Source organism: Bubalus kerabau, chromosome 4 (assembly GCF_029407905.1).
Source record: "Bubalus kerabau isolate K-KA32 ecotype Philippines breed swamp buffalo chromosome 4, PCC_UOA_SB_1v2, whole genome shotgun sequence".
Taxonomy (NCBI): Eukaryota; Metazoa; Chordata; class Mammalia; order Artiodactyla; family Bovidae; genus Bubalus; species Bubalus kerabau.
In genome coordinates this window covers 166,567,345-166,589,111 of record NC_073627.1, presented here as the reverse complement: position 1 = coordinate 166,589,111, position 21,767 = coordinate 166,567,345, and the positions used below count along the sequence as shown (strand labels likewise).

The window sequence follows — 21,767 nt, the reverse complement described above, 5'->3', positions numbered from 1 at the left end:
TCAGGTATACAGTAAAATATACATACATACATATGTATAACCAAATATAGTTAGTACAGTTATACATATATACATATTAGTCACTCAGTCATGTCTGACTCTTTGCAATCTCATGGACTGTAGCCTGTCAGGCTCCCCTGTCCATGGGATTCTCCAGGTGAGAATCCTGGAGTGGGTTGCCATTCCCTTCTCCATGGTATCTTCCTATTATATATATAAATTATTTTTTTACATTCTCTTCCATTATAGGTTATTATAAGATATTGAGTTTAGTTCCCTGTGCTATACAGTAGGTCTTTGTTAGTTATCTACTTCATATATAGTAGTGTGTATATGTTAATCCCAAACTCCTAATTTATCCCTCTCCCCTCTCCCCTTCAATAACCATAAATTCGTTTTCTATGCCTGTGAGTCTATTTCTGTTTTGTGCATAAATTTCTTTGTATCCTTTTTCTTAGATTCCACACATAAATAATATGATATGATATTTGTCTTTCTCTGTCTAGCTTGCTTCATTCAGTATGATAATTTCTAGGTCCATTCATGTTGCTGCAAACGGCATTATTTCATTCTTTTTTCTGGCTGAGTAGTATTCTGTTGTATATGCGTACCACATCTTCTTTATCCATTCATCTATCGATGGACACTTGGGTATAACAATCTCTCTTCTATCCTGGCAGAAAATGCTTCCTTGTTCAGGTCAAAGCTAACCATTGCAGTCAATCCATGGTGGGCCCAGGCTTTTCTTATCCAGTCTCAGTGAGAGAAAGAAAAACACTAGACCAGATCATGGGCTAGATACTCACATGTCTGAGCCTTGGCCAGAGGGGTGATGGGACCACTAAGTGAGATGGGGAATTCAGGAGCAGAGCGGGTTCGATGAATATGATGGGGGAAGAGACAGCAGAGTCATGAGTCTGTTGAAGTCCTGAGAGACATCCAGGTGAAGGTCTCCATGTAGAGTTGGATATTTGGGTCTGAAGCTCAAGGGAACTACTGATTTGCAAGTCATGATACGGGTACAGATATAATAGAAGCCGTGTGAGCAGGTCCATAACCCAAGAAGAGGCTCCATAGTGAGAAGAGAAGGAAATCCATGACGAATCCCCCAGGAACATGAGAACTGAAAGAGAAGGCAAAGGCAAAGCATCCAGAGAAAGCTACCAGCATGGGTGAATGCAACCGGCGAGAGAAAAACCCAAGATGGATGAATGCTGGTTCAGATGACAAAGAAGAGGATTCAAAGAAGAATGTGGTCAGCCTTGTCAAATGCTTCAGGTAGATCAACTAAGGTTAAGAACTAAAAGTTCATTGGATTTGACAAATAGGCAGTAACTTCAGAGGTGGAGTGACAGAAGAAAGAGGTTTCGAAATGTGCACTATTTCAAGAAGATAATGATAGGATGCAAGCATAGAGGGATTCGCTTTGGAAATACGCTTCCCTTCCTAAGTCACAATGAGAGAGGACATTATAATAGGAGAAAATACAGTTAATTTTGGAAGTGACTGGAAGGAATCTGGGGGAATTTATATGTGGCGGTCTTCACTTTGGGAAGTAAGAGATGCTTGGGATAGTGTGAGAATGGGTGTACGACAGGACTTGAGAGGTTGGTGGTTTGGATGAAGTTTGTGAAGAATGGGAGAGGGGAAGGGATAAACATTGAGATCAGATGGGTGATTTTCCAAGGTCAGCATTTTAGAGGCAGATGTTGCTCTTTGTTGTTTAGTCACTAAGTCATGTCTGACTCTTTTGCGATCCCATGGACTGTAGTCTGCCAGGCTCCTCTGTCCATGGGATTTCCCAGGCAAGAATAATGGCGTAGGTTGTCATTTCCTTCTCCAGGGGATCTTCCTGATCCAGGGATCCAACCCACATCTCCTGCATTGGCAGGCAGGTTCTTTACTGCTGAGCCACCAGGGAAACCCAGAGGTAGATGTTGGCAAGTCATAAATGTAATCTCCTGGAATGGAAGAGAAGGGTATAGAAATAGGTAAAACAAGACTTTGGAAGATGAGGTGCTTTATGTATCTTGAGGGCATCTGAAATGGTGGCAAGGATGGGGGTGGAGAGTAAGGCTGTGAACCAATGCCAACAGACACCAACTCTGCATAGTGAGGGTCTGCTTCATGCCAGGCACTGGACACCGTCATGCCCAATAGGCACAGGTGATAAATTTGAATATAGTCAGTGAGTGAGAGAGGTGGGTATAGGAGACATATAGCATAGGGCATAGTCTATGCATTGGTATCACTGTGACTTGTGGAGACACATGTCTTTGAACCACATGGGAATGGAAATTCTGATAAATATCTGTGGGGGATGAGGAGAATACTAACCACCTGGGTTGTGAGGGCTGTGTGTTTTAAGGGCATGGTGGTAACAATTGTGGACAGATGAACAGCTGCCCCTGGAGAAGGCTGCAGAGAAGCAGATCATTAGGGACACCACGTGCCTAGCCATGTGTTAACTGCTTTAGTAACAACTGCGTTTGGCCCTGCTCTGAGGGTCCCTGGAACCTTTTTGAGCGCCCATCTGTGCTGCCAGACCTCGATGGGTTTACTGTTTCTCTCTGCCCTGTTGGCTAAGCCCTGCTCACACAGGGATAATGAAGGTCTCATTTGCCTCCAACAATATGGTGCCTTTCTGCATAATTTACATGTTTTCTTCAAGGCTCAGACACTAAGTAATGAAGTAACAAATTCTGGTGCAGGGTCTTGCTACTGATACATGGAAACCCAGACTTTGTTTCTTTATTCTTCTGTGGCGCCTCCCCAGCACAAGCCTGGGAAGATGTATCTCAGTCCCGGTCTTGGCAGGAACATGTCAAAGAGAGAACTTGGACTTCTCAGGATGACTGGCTGCGTCTAAGTGCTAGCTTTATGTCGCTGTCACCTCTTGAAATTCAGTAGCAGTTGGTTGATTTATAAATACTTCTCTGAGATGAGATTTTGTTTCTAATTTGTAATAACATTAATGACCACTTATTGAGCACTTATAGGGGTCAGCCACTGTGCTAAGGATTTCTGTGAAGCATTTTTTAAAACTCTGCACAGCAGCAGATAAAATAGGTGCTTTTTTCACTCTTCTTTTTCAAGGAGGTAACTGAGGCTGAGGGAAAATCAGTTATCCATGGACACAGCTCCTGATGGAGACAGGATCACACCCAGAGCTTGTGCTCTTGGTCACCACCACACCTCTTCCTTAGACCCTCTAGCCCCTCGTCATTTGCCATCAGTATATTCAGAGTGTTTCAGGTCTCGCATTTATTCATTTGGCCATCTTTCATGACCTGTTCTAGAGGTCATGGGAAGTCATGACCTCAAGGAGTTGAGCATTGCTCAAGTGTAAACTAAGGCAAGAGGACTTCCCTGGTGGCTCAGTGGTAAAGAATCTGCTTGCAGGGCAGGAGACTCAGGTTCATTCCCTGGGTTGGGAAGATGCCCTGGAGGCAGGCACGGCAACCCACTCCAGTATTCTTGCCTGGAGAATCCCCATGGACAGAGGAGCCTGGTGGGCCACAATCCATAGGGCTGCAAAGAGTCAGACATGCCTGGAGTGACTGAGCGTGTATACACACAAACTAAGGCAAATAGCAGGGGGTCTCTGATACTCAGGGTGAGGACAGGAGCCACTTCATAGAGGGCCGTGTGGCCACATTCAAGAGTTTGGGCTCACAGGTAATGGGAAGACATTTGAGGAATTCGGGTAGTGGAGTGAACATTATGCAAACAAATACTCATCACTCACCTCCTGCATGTCAGATATTAAGGAGGGCGATGGTGTAGGACATAGGGTGAGGCACATCAGGTGCTTAGAATTTAACTCAGAGTAAGTGCTTCCTTAAATTTTGTGCCCTAGGTGCCTGGCTGTCTCACCCTAGTCCGGGCCTTGGAGGGAGGTACCAGGGACTGAAGGATGAACACAACTTGGATCTGCACCCTTAAAATGTGATGAGCTATGGGGAGGAGAGAGGACTGGACAAAGTTCCAACTAACCACCCACATAGGGCATTGCATGAGTGTCTAGACCACATACCCCTACACTGCAAATGTAGGAGTATTTTAGCCATCAGCGTTCCTGTTGCAGACGAGTCCTGATTACATCCATGTCCTTCTGTCACGCTCTCAATCACTGTCACCAGTTTGCATTCCTAAAAGCTTTTTGCAAGTCTCCTCAAATAAGTGGTGGGTGTTGACTACTTCCACTGACTTTTTCCTGTTGTCTGGATACCAACCTCCTGTACACTAGGCCTAGAGGGTGGTTCTAGAAATTCCTACAATATAGATTCATCTTGGAGACTTCCCTGGTGGTCCAGTGGCTGAGACTCTGTGCTCCCAACGCAGGGGACCTAGATTCAATCCCTGGTCAGGGAACTGGATCCCACATGCCTCAATTAAGGGTTCACATGCTGTGACTGATGATCCTGCATGCTGCAACAAAGATTGACGATTCCACGTGCTGCAGCTGAGACCCAGTGCAGCCAAATAAATGAGTATTAGATATAGGTTCATCTTGTATCACCAAGATCCAGGATTCAAAGTCAAGCTAGATAACTGTTCAGCTGAGTGGGGTGAAAGTAGGATGGTGGAGCAGCCCCTATATTTTTCTAAGTTTTAGAATCCAAGACTGGGGACCCTTCAGATCTCCCCATTCTTTTCACTTGGACTCTATGAGTTCAAAATCTAGTCCATTGCTCTTTCACAGTTCAATTCACACACAGTTCAGTTGCTTAGTCATGCCTGACTCTTTGCGACCTCATGAACCGCAGCATGCCAGGCCTCCCTGTCTATCACCACCTGCAGGAGTTTACCCAAACTCATGTCCATTGAGTCGGTGATGCCATCCAACCATCTTACCCTCTGTTGTCCCCTTCTCCTTCTGCCTTCAATCTTTTCCAGCATCAGGGTCTTTTCCAATAAGTCAGCTCTTCACAACAGTACTGGAGTTTCAGCTTCAACATCAGTCCTTCCAATGAACACACAGGACTGATCTCCTTTAGGATGGACTGGTTGGATCTCCTTGCAGTCCAAGGGACTCTCAAGAGTCTTCTCCAACACCACAGTTCAAAAGCATCAATTCTTCAGCTCTCAGCTTTCTTTACAGTCCAACTTTCACATCCATACATGACTACTGGAAAACCATAGCCTTAACTAGACGAACCTTTGCTGACAAAGTAATCTCTGCTTTTTAATATGCTGTCTAGGTTGGTCATAACTTTCCTTCCAAGGAGTAAACATCTTTTAATTTCATGGCTGCAATCACCATCTGCAGTGATTTTGGAGCCCAAAAATATAAAGTCAGCCACTGTTTCCCCATCTATTTGCCATGAAGTGACGGGACCAGATGCCATGATCTTCGTTTTCTGAATGTTGAGCTTTAAGCCAACTTTTTCACTCTCCACTTTCACTTTCATCAAGAGGCTCTTTAGTTCTTCTTCACTTTCTGCCATAAGGGTGGTGTCATCTGCTCTTTAGGAATTATAAACAAGTTTATCCTAAATAAAGAGAAGCTGTCACTCCAGGTCACCTCTGCCTCCACGTCTTCAATTCCAGTAATTCCTAATGGTTTGGCCTTATATTATTACTATGGTTGTCGTTCAGTTGCTAAGTTGTGTCTGACTCTTTGCAACCCCATGAACTGCAACAAACCTGGCTTCCCTGTCCTTCACCATCTCCCGGAGTTTTCGCAGACTCATGTCCGTTGAGTTGATGATGTCATCCAAACATCTCATCCTTTGTCATCCCCTTCTCCTCTTGCCTTCAATCTTTCCCAGCATCAGGTTTTGTTTTGTTTTGTTTTTTTCCCAATGAGTCAGCTCTTTGCATCAGTTGACCAAGTATTGGAGCTTGAGCATCTGTCCTTCCAATGAATATTCAGGTTAGATTTCTTTTAGGATTCACAGGTTTGAACTCTTCAAGGGACTCACAAGAATCTTCTTCAGCACCACAGTTTGAAAGCATCAGTTATTCGGAGTGTGGATTAAATGGCCAAAGAGAAAAACTGCATTAAGTTCCTAGAGGGGAGGGGACACTGTTGGCACAAAACAGGAGTCGCTGTGGAGTAGAATGTGAAATACAGTCCTTGCAGACTCTATACTCTAAGGCTGACCCAGAGAGACAGAGACCTTCTGGCACTATTTGCCTGAGAAAGTTCAGTGTGGACACAAGAGGGTGCTCACCTATGCTAAGACGACAGATCCACGAAGGCTGGGGTTCTCTTGGGGAGGGAGTCGGCTTTCAGTTTTACTGTCAACTGGATGATGGGAAGCAGCACAGTTCAGTGGAAAGGTCTCTGGGACTTCCCTGGTGGTCCAGTGGTTAAGACTCTATGCCCAATGCAGGGGTCACGGGTTCAATTCCTGGTTGGGGAAATAAGATCCCACATGGCCCCTGGTACAGCCTAAAAAAAAGGGGGGAGCCCTGGTTTGGGAGATAAGAAGCTTAGTTCAAGTCTAGCTCTCCTCCCATCCCAGGGCAAGTAACTTGGCTGCCCTGGATTTTTCTTCACTTCAGAATGACTAGATGATCACTCATATTGCTTCCAGCTCATAGATTTCCCATTCTATGAATGCCCAGGAAAAAAAGGAAAACATCACCCCATCTGGCTCCCACCTTCCAGAGAATGACTTGTGGAGCTGTCGCTCTTTGGGGACAGATGGTAGGCAGGTGTCTGTTTCCATATTTGGTGTGATGTAAGGAGGAAGCAAAGAAAATAATGATGTCTGAGCCAACTTACCCGAGAAGGCTGGCTCCTCACCCAGCCGCCCTGACCAGCTGTTTACTCTGCATGGTTTGTCCTGGGGCCCCTCAGCGTCTGGTACCTGACCCACCCTCCCCAATCAAACTGGCTAGTTCCAAAATTATTCCCCAGGGAACCCTACCTGTTTAAGGACTCTCTCTCTCTCTCTTTTTTTTTTTGATGCTTTCAACTGTTGCTCTCACGGTCCTCAGTCCTAGAGGTCTTCATTGAAGCCACCAAGCATGTAACACTTCAAAAGAAATGTTGCCACAAGATATTTAACACTGCAAATCCTCTCTCTGGGCACAGCTTCTGTCTTTCCACTGCACTCCGAGTCTGCAGTGCCCAGTAATAAAAAGAGCAGGGGCTTTGGAGCACAGTACGTATATGGGGCCCTGGGCAGAGCCTCTGTTTTCTTCTCAGTATGGAGTGGGTAATAGCACACACCTGGATGAGCGTGGATGAGAGAATGAAAGAGAGGATGGTTGAGAAACACCCAGGGTCTCAGAAAGAACATGTGAGTTCCTTCCTTTTCCCCTTGTGGTGGCCACTTAGTTGAGCCCTCGAAATTATTCCACTCTAGATGATGTTAGTCATGAGAATTCTTACCTTCTGCTGTCTCTGGTTTAAGCATGGGTAAGTGACCTAATTCTGGCTGATGCATGAGGGGAAGTCTGTTGGGAAGGCCTGTGGGAAAGGTTTCCTTTCTCCGAATGAGAGACCTAAGGAGACAGTCCCTGTTTTCCTCTGGATAAGGTACTCTTTGAAGGTGACCTCTGTAATTCCTGCAGCTGGAGGATGAAGCCAATATACATCATGAAGGGCAGCACCCCTGGGTTGTAAGAGAGCCCTCTCAGCTCTCCTCTGGTGATACCCTACCCCTGGACTTCTGGTCACGTGGTGGGTTAACTCACATATTTCCTCACCATTTAAGCTAATTTGATTTAGGGTGTTCTGTTCCTCTCAGCTGAGGGCATCCAAATTGCTAAACCTCTCATCATGGGCCCCTCCTCTTAATTATCAATTCTTCAAGTTCCCATGGCCCATTTCAATTTCCTACCATTCCCCTTGTGCCATAGCCCAGCTGGGCTCCTGAGCCAGCTTTTCCAAGAGTAGTACCCTTCCTGCCCACCCTTATGAATTGACATGTGTCTATTTCTGCCTAAACAAGCCCTGGTGTTGTTTTTTTGCCCCTAATCTCTAAGGCTGCAAAGTGTTGCTGGAAAGATATATTAATGTCCAGCAGCCGTTTTCTAGGTCCGTGCTTGCTTTCTTTCTGGGGCCTTGGCTTCCAGTCAATCTAAGTGCCCAGGGATTGAACCAGGGTTTTCCTGCATGACAGGCAGATTCTTTACTATTTGAGCCACCAAGGAAGCCCCTTGCTATTTCCACCTCTGTGCAATTGCTCACCGTGTTCCTCCCAGATGATATACCCTCTCTCTCTCTCCTAGAGCAAGCTTTCCCATCCTTCCAGGCCAATCCCAAATCCTTACAGTGAGATGCAAATGCAACCTCCTCAGAACCCCTGTGATGTTTTATCTCTCTTCAAATCCAGGTCAATGTCCTAATATAGATTTTCGTCTATTTCCTTTATATTCCCTAGTAGGCCCTGGTCTCCTTGGACAAGCTTTGCTTCATATGAAGAGCCACACAAATCTAAATTAATAAAGAAACAAAGAATAAAGATTAAAGGTTCAGGTTTTAAATCAGCCAGACTCTAGTTTGAAGATGAGCTGTGCCACTTAATAAGTAAGGGAAATAAGGAAAATTGTTAAACTCTGTGCCACACTGTTTATCTGAAGTTGGGCCAAATAATACCTACCTAAGGCAACCAGAGATCAAATTGCCAACATCCGCTGGATCATGGAAAAAGCAAGAGAGTTTCAGAAAAGCATCTATTTCTGCTTTATTGACTATGCCAAAGCCTTTGACTGTGTGGATCACAATAAACTGTGGAAAATTCTGAAAGAGATGGGACTACCAGACCACCTGATCTACCTCTTGAGAAATTTGTATGCAGGTCAGGAAGCAACAGTTAGAACTGGACATGGAACAACAGACTGGTTCCAAATAGGAAAAGGAGTACGTCAAGGCTGTATATTGTCACCCTGTTTATTTAACTTATATGCAGAGTACATCATGAGAAACGCTGGACTGGAAGAAACACAAGCTGGAATCAAGATTGCCAGGAGAAATCTCAATAACCTCAGATATGCAGATGACACCACCCTTATGGCAGAAAGTGAAGAGGAACTCAAAAGCCTCTTGATGAAAGTGAAAGTGGAGAGTGAAAAAGTTGGCTTAAAGCTCAACATTCAGAAAACGAAGATCATGGCATCCAGTCCCACCACTTCAAGGCAAATAGATGGGGAAACAGTGGAAACAGTGTCAGACTTTAATTTTCTGGGCCCCAAAATCACTACAGATGGTGACTGCAGCCATGAAATTAAAAGACGCTTACTCCTTGGAAGGCAAGTTATGACCAACCTAGATAGCATATTCAAAAGCAGAGACATTACTTTGCCAACAAAGGTCCGTCTAGTCAAGGCTATGGTTTTTCCTGTGGTCATGTATGGATGTGAGAGTTGGACTGTGAAGAAGGCTGAGCGCCAAAGAATTGATGCTTTTGAACTGTGGTGTTGGAGAAGACTCTTGAGAGTCCCTTGGACTGCAAGGAGATCCAACCAGTCCATTCTGAAGGAGATCAGCCCTGGGATTTCTTTGGAAGGAATGATGCTCAAGCTGAAACTCCAGTACTTTGGCCACCTCATGCAAAGAGTTGACTCATTGGAAAAGACTCTGCTGCTGGGAGGGATTGGGGGCAAGAGGAGAAGGGGACAACAGAGGACAAGATGGCTGGATGGCATCACTGACTCGATGGACATGAGTCTGAGTGAACTCTGGGAGTTGGTGATGGACAGGGAGGCCTGGTGTGCTGTGATTCATGAGGTCGCAAAGAGTCAGACACTACTGAGCGACTGATCTGATGTGATCTGAAGGCAATTAAGGACAATAATACCTACCTAAGACAATTAATCATTTTTGGATTACTAGCATGAGATATGGAGAAGGCAATGGCACCCCACTCCAGTACTCTTGCCTGGAAAATCCTATGGACGGAGGAGCCTGGTAGGGTTCAGTCCATGGGGTCGCTGAGAGTCATACACGATTGAACGACTTCACTTTCACTTTTCACTTTCATGCATTGGAGAAGGAAATGGCAACCCACTCCAGCGTTCTTGCCTGGAGAATCCCAGGGACAGGGGAGTCTGGTGGGCTGCCGTCTGTGGGGTCACACAGAGTCGGACACGACTAAAGCGACTTAGCAGAAGCAGCAGCAGCAGCCAGTATTCAGAATTCCAGAATTCCACGAACAGAGGAGGCTGACAGGCTACAGTCCATAGGGTCACAAAGAATCAGACAAGACTGAAGCGACTTAGCACACACATGCAATCTATAATTTTAAAAAATGAAATTCATACTGGCAACATTCAAATAAAAATAAAATGCTTCTGGACTTCCCTGGTGGTCCAGTGGTTAAGAATCTGCCTACCAATGCAGGGGACACGGGTTTGATTTCCTGTTTTGGGAAGATTCAACATGCTTTGAGGCCTCTAATCCTTGTGTGCTACAACTACTGAGCCCAAGCTTTAGAGCCTCTGCTCTGCAACAAGAGAAGTCACCGCAACTGGGGAGTAGCCCCTGCTCTCTGCAACTAGAGAAAGCCCACGCACAGCAATGAAGACCCAGCACAGTCATAAATAAAATTCAGTAAAATAAATAAATTAAATGCTTCTATCCCCTTTGCCCATCACATGGAGGTTGACATAAACTCAGTATTCAATTCACATGTTCTGCTGGCCAACTCTGTGCTGCATGAAATGATGTATAGATCAATTGAATATCAGTTCAGTCACTCAGTCGTATCTGACTCTTTGTGACCCCATGGACTGCAGCACGCCAGTCTTCCTGGTCCATCACCAACTCCCAGAGCCTACTCAAACTCAGGTCCATCACGTCAGTGATACCATCCAACCATCTCATCCTCTGCCCTCCCCTTCTCCCACCTTCAATCTTTCCCAGCATCAGAGTCTTTTCCAATAAGTTGGTTCTTCACATCAGGTGGCCAGAGTATTGGAATTTCAGCTTCAGCATCAGTCCTTCCAATGAATATTCAGGACTGATGTCCTTTAGGATGAACTGGTTGGATCTCCTTGCAGTCCAAGGGACTCCCAAGAGTCTTCTCCAACACCACAGTTCAAAAGCATCAATTCTTCGGTGCTCAGCTTTCTTTATAGTCCAACGCTCACATCCATACATGACTACTGGAAAAACCATAGCTTTGATTAGATGGACCTTTGTTGGTAAAGTAATATCTCTGCTTTTTAAGATGCTGTCTAACTTTTCTTCCAAGGAGCAAGCGTTTTTTAATTTCATGGCTGCAGTCACCATCTGCAGTGATTTTGGAGCCCCAGAAATGGTCTGACACTGTTCCCAATGTTTCCCCATCTATTTGCCATGAAGTTATGGGACCAGGTGCCATGGTCTTAGTTTACTGAATGTTGAGCTTTAAGCCAACTTTTTCACTCTCCTTTTTCACTTTCATCAACTGAATATGGAACTAGTCTTTTGCCCTAAGATTCCTCATCATGATTCTTTGAACATGAGGCCGCTCATAGATAGTAAATGCTTCCACATGGTGGATTGCCTCGCTCAGATGTTTACATCTTCTTTCCAACAGATAAAAGCAGAAGGGACATTTTAAGAATCCTTCCTGTTACTATACTTAAGTGGTTCTTAAACTTTTGTAGGAATAGTAATGAATTAAGGTTTCTATATGGGCAGATTCCAAACCTCACCCTGAGAGAGTCTGCTTGGTAGGCATAGGTGTGCCCCAGGACCCTGCATGTTTAACAAGCATCCAATCTGATCATGATTTAGATGAGAAACACTGAATGCTGGGTAGAAACTGTGGCAGGGAACTGGATTCTCAAAGGAGAGGGCACACCATGACATTGAAGCAGGCATGACTAATAACCCAGGCCATTCACTGGATCTCAGTAGATGGACTCAATAGTCTTACAAGTAAGGTGGGAACCAGGTATCTTATGTCAAAAGAAGCATTCCTGTGGTGTGGAAGATTCCAAAGGGAAAGAGTCAAAAATAATAAAACCTTTGGCCCCAGTCTCAGGATAAACTAAATCTCTAGTTCTATTCTGAAGACCAGAATGGTCTATGGACTACCTAGAGGTGAAATGGGTAGGTGAGCTTGGTGGGAAAGAAGGTGATCTCAACCACCAAGGTCTGGAAACTTAACAGTTTTCTATGTCAAATAAGAGTTATTTGTTCATTTCCTTTTTGACCTCCCTTATTATTTTGTATAGTTCCTGTTGAAAATGTCAGCCTCGTTTGGGAGAATAGCCTTAGGTGATGTCAGTTCCCCGAGAGGTGGGAATTGAGTAACCACCACTATTCCTTTTATCCAGTGCCTTTATACACACTGGGGCTTCCCTGATAGCTCTGCTGGTAAAGAATCCGCCTGCAATGCAGGACACCCCGGTTCGACTCCGGGGTCGGGAAGATCCAGTGGAGAAGGGATAGACTACCCACTCCAGTATTCTTGGGATTCCCCTGTGGCTCAGCTGATAAAGAATCTGCTTGCAATGAGGGAGACCTGGGTTCGATCCCTGGGTTTGGAAGATCCCCTGGAGAAGGGAAAGGCTACCCATTGTAGTATTCTGGCCTGGAGAGTTTCATGGATTATATAACAGTCCATGAGGTCACAAACAGTCCAACAGGACTGAGCAACTTTCACTTTCACTTTATACACATTACCTCCAATTTTCACAAACATTTGATAAAATAGATGTTAACAGTCAATGTTTTATTCTGGATGAGGAGTGAAAGTATCAGAGAGGTTAAGCAATTTGCCTGGGACCACACAGCAAAGGAGATGAAACTCAACATGCACAGGGTGAGCGCTTCTTACAGAAGTTCTCCTGATGCCTCCTCATGCTTGCTCCCTGGACAGCGTCATCCTTCAGTGTCCAGGAACACCTCTCCTAGGACCCACCATTCCAGCCTTGCCAGGCACCTGGCAGAGAAAGTGATTTCTGAAGCAGAGGAAAACCCAGGAAGATTGCTCAGTTCCTGGGCGGGCTGCTTCCCAGCTGGGGATGACAGTTAATCTTGAAAATCAATTCTGTGCCTGCTCTCTCTCTGCAGACACTCCCCAGGGTAGGCCACGGCTCCTCTCACTGCTGTTAAACAGCACAAGACGTGGTTGCCAGCATGAGGAGGTCAGGGGCAACTGTGTGCTGGGCCTCGGGACGTGCACAGAGCACTCGCTGCGGGGCTCGTAGGTGGCGCCTTCAGATGCGGTGGCAGGCAGGGGATGGGCAGACAAGAAGTGATCCCGGCCCTTCCACCTGTGCACGAGCAGAATTGGCTCCCTCGGTCAACCTCACTCTCTCACAGCCCAGGCACTGACTCTTTTGGCTTTGTGACAAAGCTGTCCTTCTTCAGATGCTTTCTGGACTGTGGTCCTTCGACTTCCGAGACTTCTCCAAAAATGGACAAGGCTGACCCATGGGTGATGGCCCACCAGGGATCTGGGGTCCTCTGAGTATGTGGCCCCATGGCTTCTGATGTCTCACCGTCATGTCTTCTCAAGACCACAGTCGTACTACACTGGTCCAGGATGAGTGGCCTGCACTAACCAGATCATGCTAGAATCTTCTGCTAAGCTCCAAAAGGCAGGCAGGATATATCACTTTTTGAAAGAATTGGTTTTTTACCACCTGAGGCCCAGGAGCGGGGTTGTATGAGGGCTATTTCCCTAAATGGCAGAGTGGGCACTGCCAAAATGTCTTCATGTGTGGGTTGGGCAGCAGGGAGGGGCCGATAGAGCCCTGGTGCCATGCCTCCCTAAGGTGGTGGTGAGAAGGATGGTTTCTTTAAGCCTGAGTTATCTGGGGATCTCACCCACTCTAGAGGAAAAAACCACACAGTCCCTCCTTTCTAAGAATCCAGAACGGTTGAGGGAGTGGGGCAGTGTGCTCAGGTCTAGATAATTTGAATTGAGGTGACGTTTCTGGAGAGAGGCTACATGCGGTGGAATCCCCATTCTGCCAATTCATAAATGTGAGATCTTGGGCAACTCGCCTGATTTCCCTGAGCCTCGGTTTTCTCATCTGGAAAGTGGGTAATGATTCATGAATTCAAAAAGTTTGTACTAAGCACTGAGCAAGTACTCTTCTAGATATGAGGGGTACGGTGGTAAATGAGATAGATGAGGTCTTAGGGGCCTCAGGTCATTAGGGACTGATGATAACTCTGGGGACCAATGCAACAGTGAAGGAAACAGATGGCTAGTAAAGAAGATGTGGTACATGTATACAGCAGAGAATTCAGTTTAGTTCAGTTGCTCAGTCGTGTCCGACTCTTTGTGACCCCATGAATCACAGCATGCCAGGCCTCCCTGTCCATCACCAACTCCCAGAGTTCACACAGACTCACGTCCATCAAGTCAGTGATGCCATCCAGCCATCTCATCCTCTGTCATTCCCTTCTCCTCCTGCCCCCAATCCCTCCCAGCATCAGAGTCTTTTCCAATGAGTCAACTCTTCTCATGAGGTGGCCAAAGTACTGGAGTTTCAGCTTTAGCATCAGTTCTTCCAAGGAAAACCCAGGACTGATCTCCTTCAGAATGGACTGGTTTGATCTCCTTGCAGTCCAAGGGACTCTCAAGAGTCTTCTCCAATACCACAATTCAAAAGCATCAATTCTTCTGTGCTCAGCTTTCTTCACAGTCCAACTCTCACATCCATACATGACCACTGGAAAAACCATAGCCTTGACTGGACAGACCTTTGTTGGCAAAGTAATGTCTCTGCTTTTGAATATGCTATCTAGGTTGGTCATAATTTTCCTTCCAAGGAGTAAACATCTTTTAATTTCATGGCTGCAGTCACCATCTGCAGTGATTTTGGAGCCCAAAAAAATAAAGTCTGACACTGTTTCCCCATCTATTTGCCATGAAGTGATGGGACCAGATGCCGTGATCTTCGTTTTCTGAATGTTGGGCTTTAAGCCAACTTTTTCACTCTCCTCTTTCACTTTCATCAAGAGGCTTTTTAGTTCCTCTTCACTTTCTGCCACAAGAATGGTGTCATCTGCATATCTGAGGTTATTGATATTTCTCCCGGCAATCTTGATTCCAGCCTGTGCTTCTTCCAGCCCAGCGTTTCTCATGATGTACTCTGCATATAAGTTAAATAAGCAGGGTGACAATATACAGCCTTGACATACTCCTTTTCCTATTTGGAACCAGTCTGTTGTTGCATGTCCAGTTCTAACTGTTGCTTCCTGACCTGCATGTAGGTTTCTCAAGAGGCAGGTCAGGTGGTCTGGTATTCCCATCTCTTCCAGAATTTTCCACAGTTTATTGTGATTCACACAAAGTCTTTGGCATAGTCAATAAGGCAGAAATAGATGTTTTTCTGGAACTCTCTTGCTTTTTCCATGATCCAGCGGATGTTGGCAATTTGATCTCTGGTTCCTCTGCCTTTTTAAAAACCAGCTTGAACATCTGGAAGTTCACGGTTCATGTATTGCTGAAGCCTGGCTTGGAGAATTTTAAGCATCACTTTGCTAGCGTGTGAGATGAGTGCAATTGTGTGGTAGTTTGAGCATTCTTTGGCATTGCCTTTCTTTGGGATTGGAATGAAAATTGACCTTTTCCAGTCCTGTGGCCACTGCTGAGTTTTCCAAATTTGCTGGCATATTGAGTGCATTGCTGCTGCTGCTGCTGCTGCTGCTGCTAAGTCGCTTCAGTCGTGTCAGACTCTGTGCAACCCCATAGACAGCAGCCCACCAGACTCCACCGTCCCTGGGATTCTCCAGGTAAGAACACTGGAGTGGGTTGCATTTCCTTCTCCAGTGCATGAAAGTGAAAAGTGAAAGTGAAGTCACTCAGTCGTGTCCGACTCTTAGCGACTCCATGGACTGCAGCCTACCAGACTCCTCCGTCCATGGGATTTTCCAGGCAAGAGTACTGGAGTGGGGTGCCATTGCCTTCTCCGATTGAGTGCATTACTCATTTATGGCTGAGTAATAGCTGAGTATTGAGTGCATTACTCAGCCATTAAAAGGAACAAAATTGTGTCATTTGCAGAGATGTGGATAGACCTAGAGCCTGTCATACAGAGTGAAGTCAGAAAGAGAAAAACTAATATCATATATTAACACATATAGGTGGAATCTAGAAAAATGGTACAGATGAACCTATTTGCAAAGCAGAAATAGAGACATAGATGTAGAGAACAAGTGTATGGACACCAAGTGGGGAAAGATGGGGGTGGGATGAACTGGGAGGTTAGAATGGACATATATACACTGCTATGTATAAAATAGATAACTAATGAGAACCTACTATATGGCCCAGGGAACTCTACTCAGTGCCTGTGGTGACTTAAATGGGAAGGAAATCTGAAAAATAGGGGGTGTATGTATACATACAGCTGATTCACTTCACTGTATAGCAGAAAATAACACAACACTGTAAAGCAACTATACTCCAGTAACATTTTTGTAAAAAGAATTATACAAGAAAAGTTTATGTAGTTTTGAGTATCATAAAGGAAAAAAACAGTGTAATATGATGACTAAGGGGGATACTTTAGATTGGGGTGACTTAGGGATGACCTGTCTGAAAAGGTGACATCTGAATGAGATCTGAATGACAAGAATGAACAGCTATGCCAGCACCTGAAGTTGGGCGGTGAGAAGGTAGAAGAACTTCAGGTGGATGGGACAGTCTGGGCAAAGGCTCAGAAGTAGGTACCTGTTTGATCAACTCAGGGAGATAGAGGTCTGAAAGGTGCCCAGTGTAGCTGAGAGAAACAAGAAATGGGGAAAGTGGTAAAGGAGGTCAGAGAATAAGCAGGGGCCAAATCATACGGGGATCCCACGGGCTGCGGTAAGGAACGTATATCTCATTACCGCATGATGGAAAACTAGAGGGTTTTAAGCAGATGAATGGCATGGCCTCTCTGGCAGTGGCAACATCCCTCTGGCAACTGGTGGAGAATAAATTGGTGAGGCGGGGGCAAGAGTAGAAGTAGGGAGATCAGCTTGTGCTGTTGCAGGAGTCTGGGTAATCAGTTACACTGATTTAGATTATGGTGGAGATAAAGAGAAGATGTCAGAGTCAGATGATTTTGTGGGTAGTGCTGGTAGAATTTAAGGATTAGCTGAGAGAAAGCAGGAAAGAGGAAATCCAGGATGGCATCTGGTTTTCGGAGCTGCCTCATAGTCATCTGATGAGGACTGACCTAGATAACAGATGACTAGTACTTAGCACAGTGCCAGGAGCTTAGTAAAGTGTTCATGCCTTCTCATCATCTTCATTATTCCTGGTCTTGGCTCTGGGACTGATGCTCAGCTGAACTCGGGGTCAGTGCCTCTCTGGTCCTCAGGTTCTGTATCTGTACAGTAGATGGCCAAATGTTCATTAATCCACTTCACAGATATTTATTGGACTTCTGTGATGCACCAGGATTCATGCTGAGTACCAGTGATACAGGGTGAAGAAGACCAAACAGTATCTGTCTTGTAGAACTTACAATAGAGTGGTGAAGGCACTATGAACAGGAGTTGATAGTCCTTGGGAAGGTCAGGAAGGAGCTGATGGTAGCCAGGCCTTGTCCAGTTATGTGTCCAGGGAAGTCTTTCTGGAGCTCTCTCAAAGCTTTGTAGTCACTGATTTGAGTGTCATCCTGTGGGCTTTTCTTGCCTTAATAAAGAATGAGGTTGAAACTTGTCTTTGCTCTGGAGACTTCAGTGTCTAAGAAATCTGTGGTTTCCTTGGTCCACCGGGTCTTCTTTCTTGCAGCCAAGAAATTGGAATAAGACTTGAATTCCCTTCCTCCCATCATTCAAGTACTGCTTTCTAAACCTTTCAGCTACAGAAATTGCCTCCAATGAGTTCCTATGGTTTCCTCTATTTTTTCCTTTGCATTTAGACTGATCTGTTTGGAGCCATGTTCCTTCTCAAACCGTCTTCTGTCCTGACCACCTTATTGTTCTGTTCTATGGAGAATCTATTCAGGACATATCCCACAGTCCCTTGTGGTTCTCAGCACCCACCCCCTTCTTTGGGAGCCTTGGTGCAAAGGAGGGTCTGATGATCTGGTACTTGGTAGGCACAGGTGTTTCCATCCTACCAATCTGATGACCAAGCTGAATCTTGAGAAAGTGTTTCCCATTCCTGAGTAAAAATTGGCCAGTGGGTGGCCAAAGAACAGAGTTCAGTCATGACTCCTTTCAGAGCCTTGGTTTCTTGAATTGTGAAATTATTGAGTTGGACTGAAGGAGCTTTTCAGCTTTTTTTTTTTAAGCTTTCAATTTTGACATAATTGTGGTCACATACAGTTGCAAGAAATAATACAGAAAGATTCTGTGTACTTTTTATCTAATTTCCTCCAATAATAAAACCTATTGAACTATAGTAGAATATTATAACAAGGATATTCACATTAGTGTAGTCAAGATGTGAAATATTTCCATCACCACATGAATCTCTCACGTTGCCCTATTATAGAGATGCACACATCTTTCTCAATCAGCCCTGACTCCTAGAAAGCACTAATCTGTTTTCTGTTTCTATAATTTTGTCATTTCAGGAATATTATGTAAGTGAAATCATACAATATATAACCCTTTAAGTTGGCTTTTCCATAATTTAGCATAATTGTCTGGAGATTTATCCAGACTGTAGCATGTATTGACAGTTTTTTAAAAAAGTTATTTCTGAACAATATTCTGTGGTATGAATATACTACAATTTACTTAATCATTCACCCATTGAAGGACATCTAGGTCATTTCTGGCTTTGGGCTATTATGAATAAAGCTGCTTTAAACATTCGCGAGTGATGGTATGGGGAGAGAGGTGGGACGGGGGTTCAGGATGGGGAACACGTGTACGCCTGTGGCGGATTCATGTTGATGTGTGGCAGAACCAATACAATATTGTTAAGCAATTGGCCTCCAATTAAAATAAATAAATTTAAATTAAAAAAAGAAGTACACTGAGATGAAAGAAGAAAAGGGGTGACTAAAAAAACCCAAATTACTTCTTAATCTCTGAAATTAAAAAGATTGTTAAATAAATGCAGTACACAAACAAGAAAATAAATAAATAAAAATAAACATTCACGAGTGGGTTTTGTGTTGATGTAAGTCTTCATTTCTCTGGGACAAATGCTCATGAGGATAATTATTGGGTCATATGTCAGTTACAGGTATTGTTGTTTTAAGAAACTGTGAGAGAAACTTAAGTGTTTTAAGAAACTTATCCACAGTGGCTATACCAATTTACATTCACACCAGCAATTCTTCATATTCTTGGTGTTGTTGCTAATTTTTTATATTAGCTATTCTGATAGGTATGCAGTGATACCACACTGTAGCTTTTATTTGTACTTCCCCAGTGGCTAAAAATGTTGAACATCTTTTCATGTGTTTATTTTCTGTCTATCCTCTCCTGTAAAATGTCTCTTCATGTATCTTGCCAATTTTCTAACTGATCATTCGTTCTTTTAATATTGTCTTAAGTATTCTTCTGGATACTAGTCCTTTGTCGGATATGTGATTTGCAAGTTTATTCTTATGCTTTCATCCTAATTGAATCTTTTACAGAGCAAATTTTTAATTTTGATGAAGTTCAACTTAATCACTTTTCTTTCTATGGATTGTGCTTTTGGTGTCCTGTCTAAGAACTTTGTCTAGCCCTACATTATGAAGATTTTCCCATTTTGTTTCCTAAAAGTTTTATATCTTTGTTTATTTTTGTTTTTGGTGTCATATCCAAAAACATACTTGCCAAGACTAATGTCAAGGAGCTTTTTTGATATATACAGTTTTACAGTATTAAGTCTTACATTTAAGTCACTAATCCATTTCAGGTTAGTTTTTCAAGTGGTGTAAGATAGGGTCCTTTGTTGGCAAAGTAATGTCTCTGCTTTTCAATATGCTATCTAGGTTGGTCACAACTTTATTTCCAAGGAGTAAGCGTCTTTTAATTTCATGGCTGCAGTCACCATCTGCAGTGATTTTGGAGCCCCCAAAAATAAAGTCTGACACTGTTTCCCCATCTATTTCCCATGAAGTGATGGGACCAGATGCCATGACCTTAGTCTTCTGAATGTTGAGTTTTAAGCCAACTTTTTCACTCTCCTCTTTCACCTTCATCAAGAGGCTTTTTAGTTCCTCTTCCCTTTCTGCCATAAGGGTGGTGTCATCTGCATATCTGAGGTTATTGAGATTTCTCCTGGCAATCTTGAGTCCAGCTTGTGCTTCTTCCAGCCCAGCATTTCTCATGATGTACTCTGCATATAAGTTAAATAAGCAGGGTTACATTATACAGCCTTGACATACTCCTTTTTCTATTTGGAACCAGTCTGTTGTTGCATGTCCAGTTCTAACTGTTGCTTCCTGACCTGCATACAAATTTCTCAAGAGGCAGGTTAGGTAGTCTGGTATTCCCATCTCTTTCAGGATTTTCTACAGTTTATTGTGATCCACACAGTCAAAGGCTTTGGCATAGTCAATAAAGCAGAAATAGATGTTTTTCTGGAACTCTCTTGCTTTTTCCATGATCCAGTGGATGTTCACAATTTGGTCTCTGGTTCCTCTGCCTTTTCTAAAACCAGCTTGAACAACTGGAAGTTCATGGTTCACGTATTGCTGAAGCCTGGCTTGGAGAATTTTGAGCATTATTTTACTAGCGTGTGAGATGAGTACAATTGTGCGGTAGTTTGAGCATTCTTTGGCATTGCCTTTCTTTGGGATTGGAATAAAAACTGACCTTTTCCAGTCCTGTGGCCACTGCTGAGTTTTCCAAATTTGCTGGCATATTGAGTGCAGCATTTTCACAGCGTCATCTTTCAGGATTTGAAATAGCTCAACTGGAATTCCATCACCTCCACTAGCTTTGTTCGTAGTGATGCTTTCTAAGGCCCACTTGACTTCACATTCTAGGATGTCTGGCTCTAGGTCAGTGATCACACCATCATGATTATCTGGGTTGTGAAGATCTTTTTTGTACAGTTCTTCTGTGTATTCTTGCCAACACTTCTTAATATCTTCTGCTTCTGTTAGGGCCTTACCATTTCTGTCCTTTATCGAGCCCATCTTTGTATGAAATATTCCCTTGGTCTCTCTAATTTTCTTGAAGAGATCTCTAGTCTTTCCCATTCTGTTGTTTTCCTCTATTTCTTTGCATTGATCGCTAAGGAAGGCTTTCTTACCTCTTCTTGCTATTCTTTGGAACTCTGCATTCAGATGCTTATATCTTTCCTTTTCTCCTTTGCTCTTCACTTCTCTTCTTTTCACAGCTATTCGTAAGGCCTCCCCAGACAGCCATTTTGCTTTTTTGCATTTCTTTTCCATGGGGATGGTCTTGATCCCTGTCTCCTGTACAATGTCACGAACCTCAGTCCATAGTTCATCAGGCACTCTATCTATCAGATCTAGGCCCTTAAATCTATTTCTCACTTCCACTGTATAATCATAAGGGATTTGATTTAGGTCATACCTGAAAGGTCTAGTGGTTTTCCCTACTTTCTTCAATTTCAGTCTGAATTTGGCAATAAGGAGTTCATGATCTGAGCCACAGTCAGCTCCTGGTCTTGTTTTTGTTGACTGTATAGAGCTTCTCCATCCTTGGCTGCAAAGAATATAATCAATCTGATTTCGGTGTTGACCATCTGGTGATGTCCATGTGTAGAGTCTTCTCTTGTGTTGTTGGAAGAGGGTGTTTGCTATGACCAGTGCATTTTCTTGGCAAAACTCTATTAGTCTTTGCCCTGCTTCATTCTGTATTCCAAGGCCAAATTTGCCTGTTACTCCAGGTGTTTCTTGACTTCCTACTTTTGCATTCCAGTCCCCTATAATGAAAAGGATATCTTTTTTGGGTGTTAGTTCTAAAAGGTCTTGTAGGTCTTCATAGAACCGTTCAACTTCAA

General features: G+C 44.0%; 1 long non-coding RNA gene across 1 annotated transcript; it reads right to left on the bottom strand.

The window, feature by feature from the left end:
- Window positions 1–890: 890 nt before the first annotated feature.
- Window positions 891–7,603, bottom strand: LOC129651769 (uncharacterized). Its single transcript, XR_008714294.1, has 3 exons — window positions 7,349–7,603; window positions 6,882–7,186; window positions 891–1,961 (listed from the first exon to the last, which is right to left on the bottom strand). It is a non-coding gene; the product is annotated as an uncharacterized LOC129651769 (long non-coding RNA).
- Between the last annotated feature and the right edge of the window lie 14,164 nt (window positions 7,604–21,767).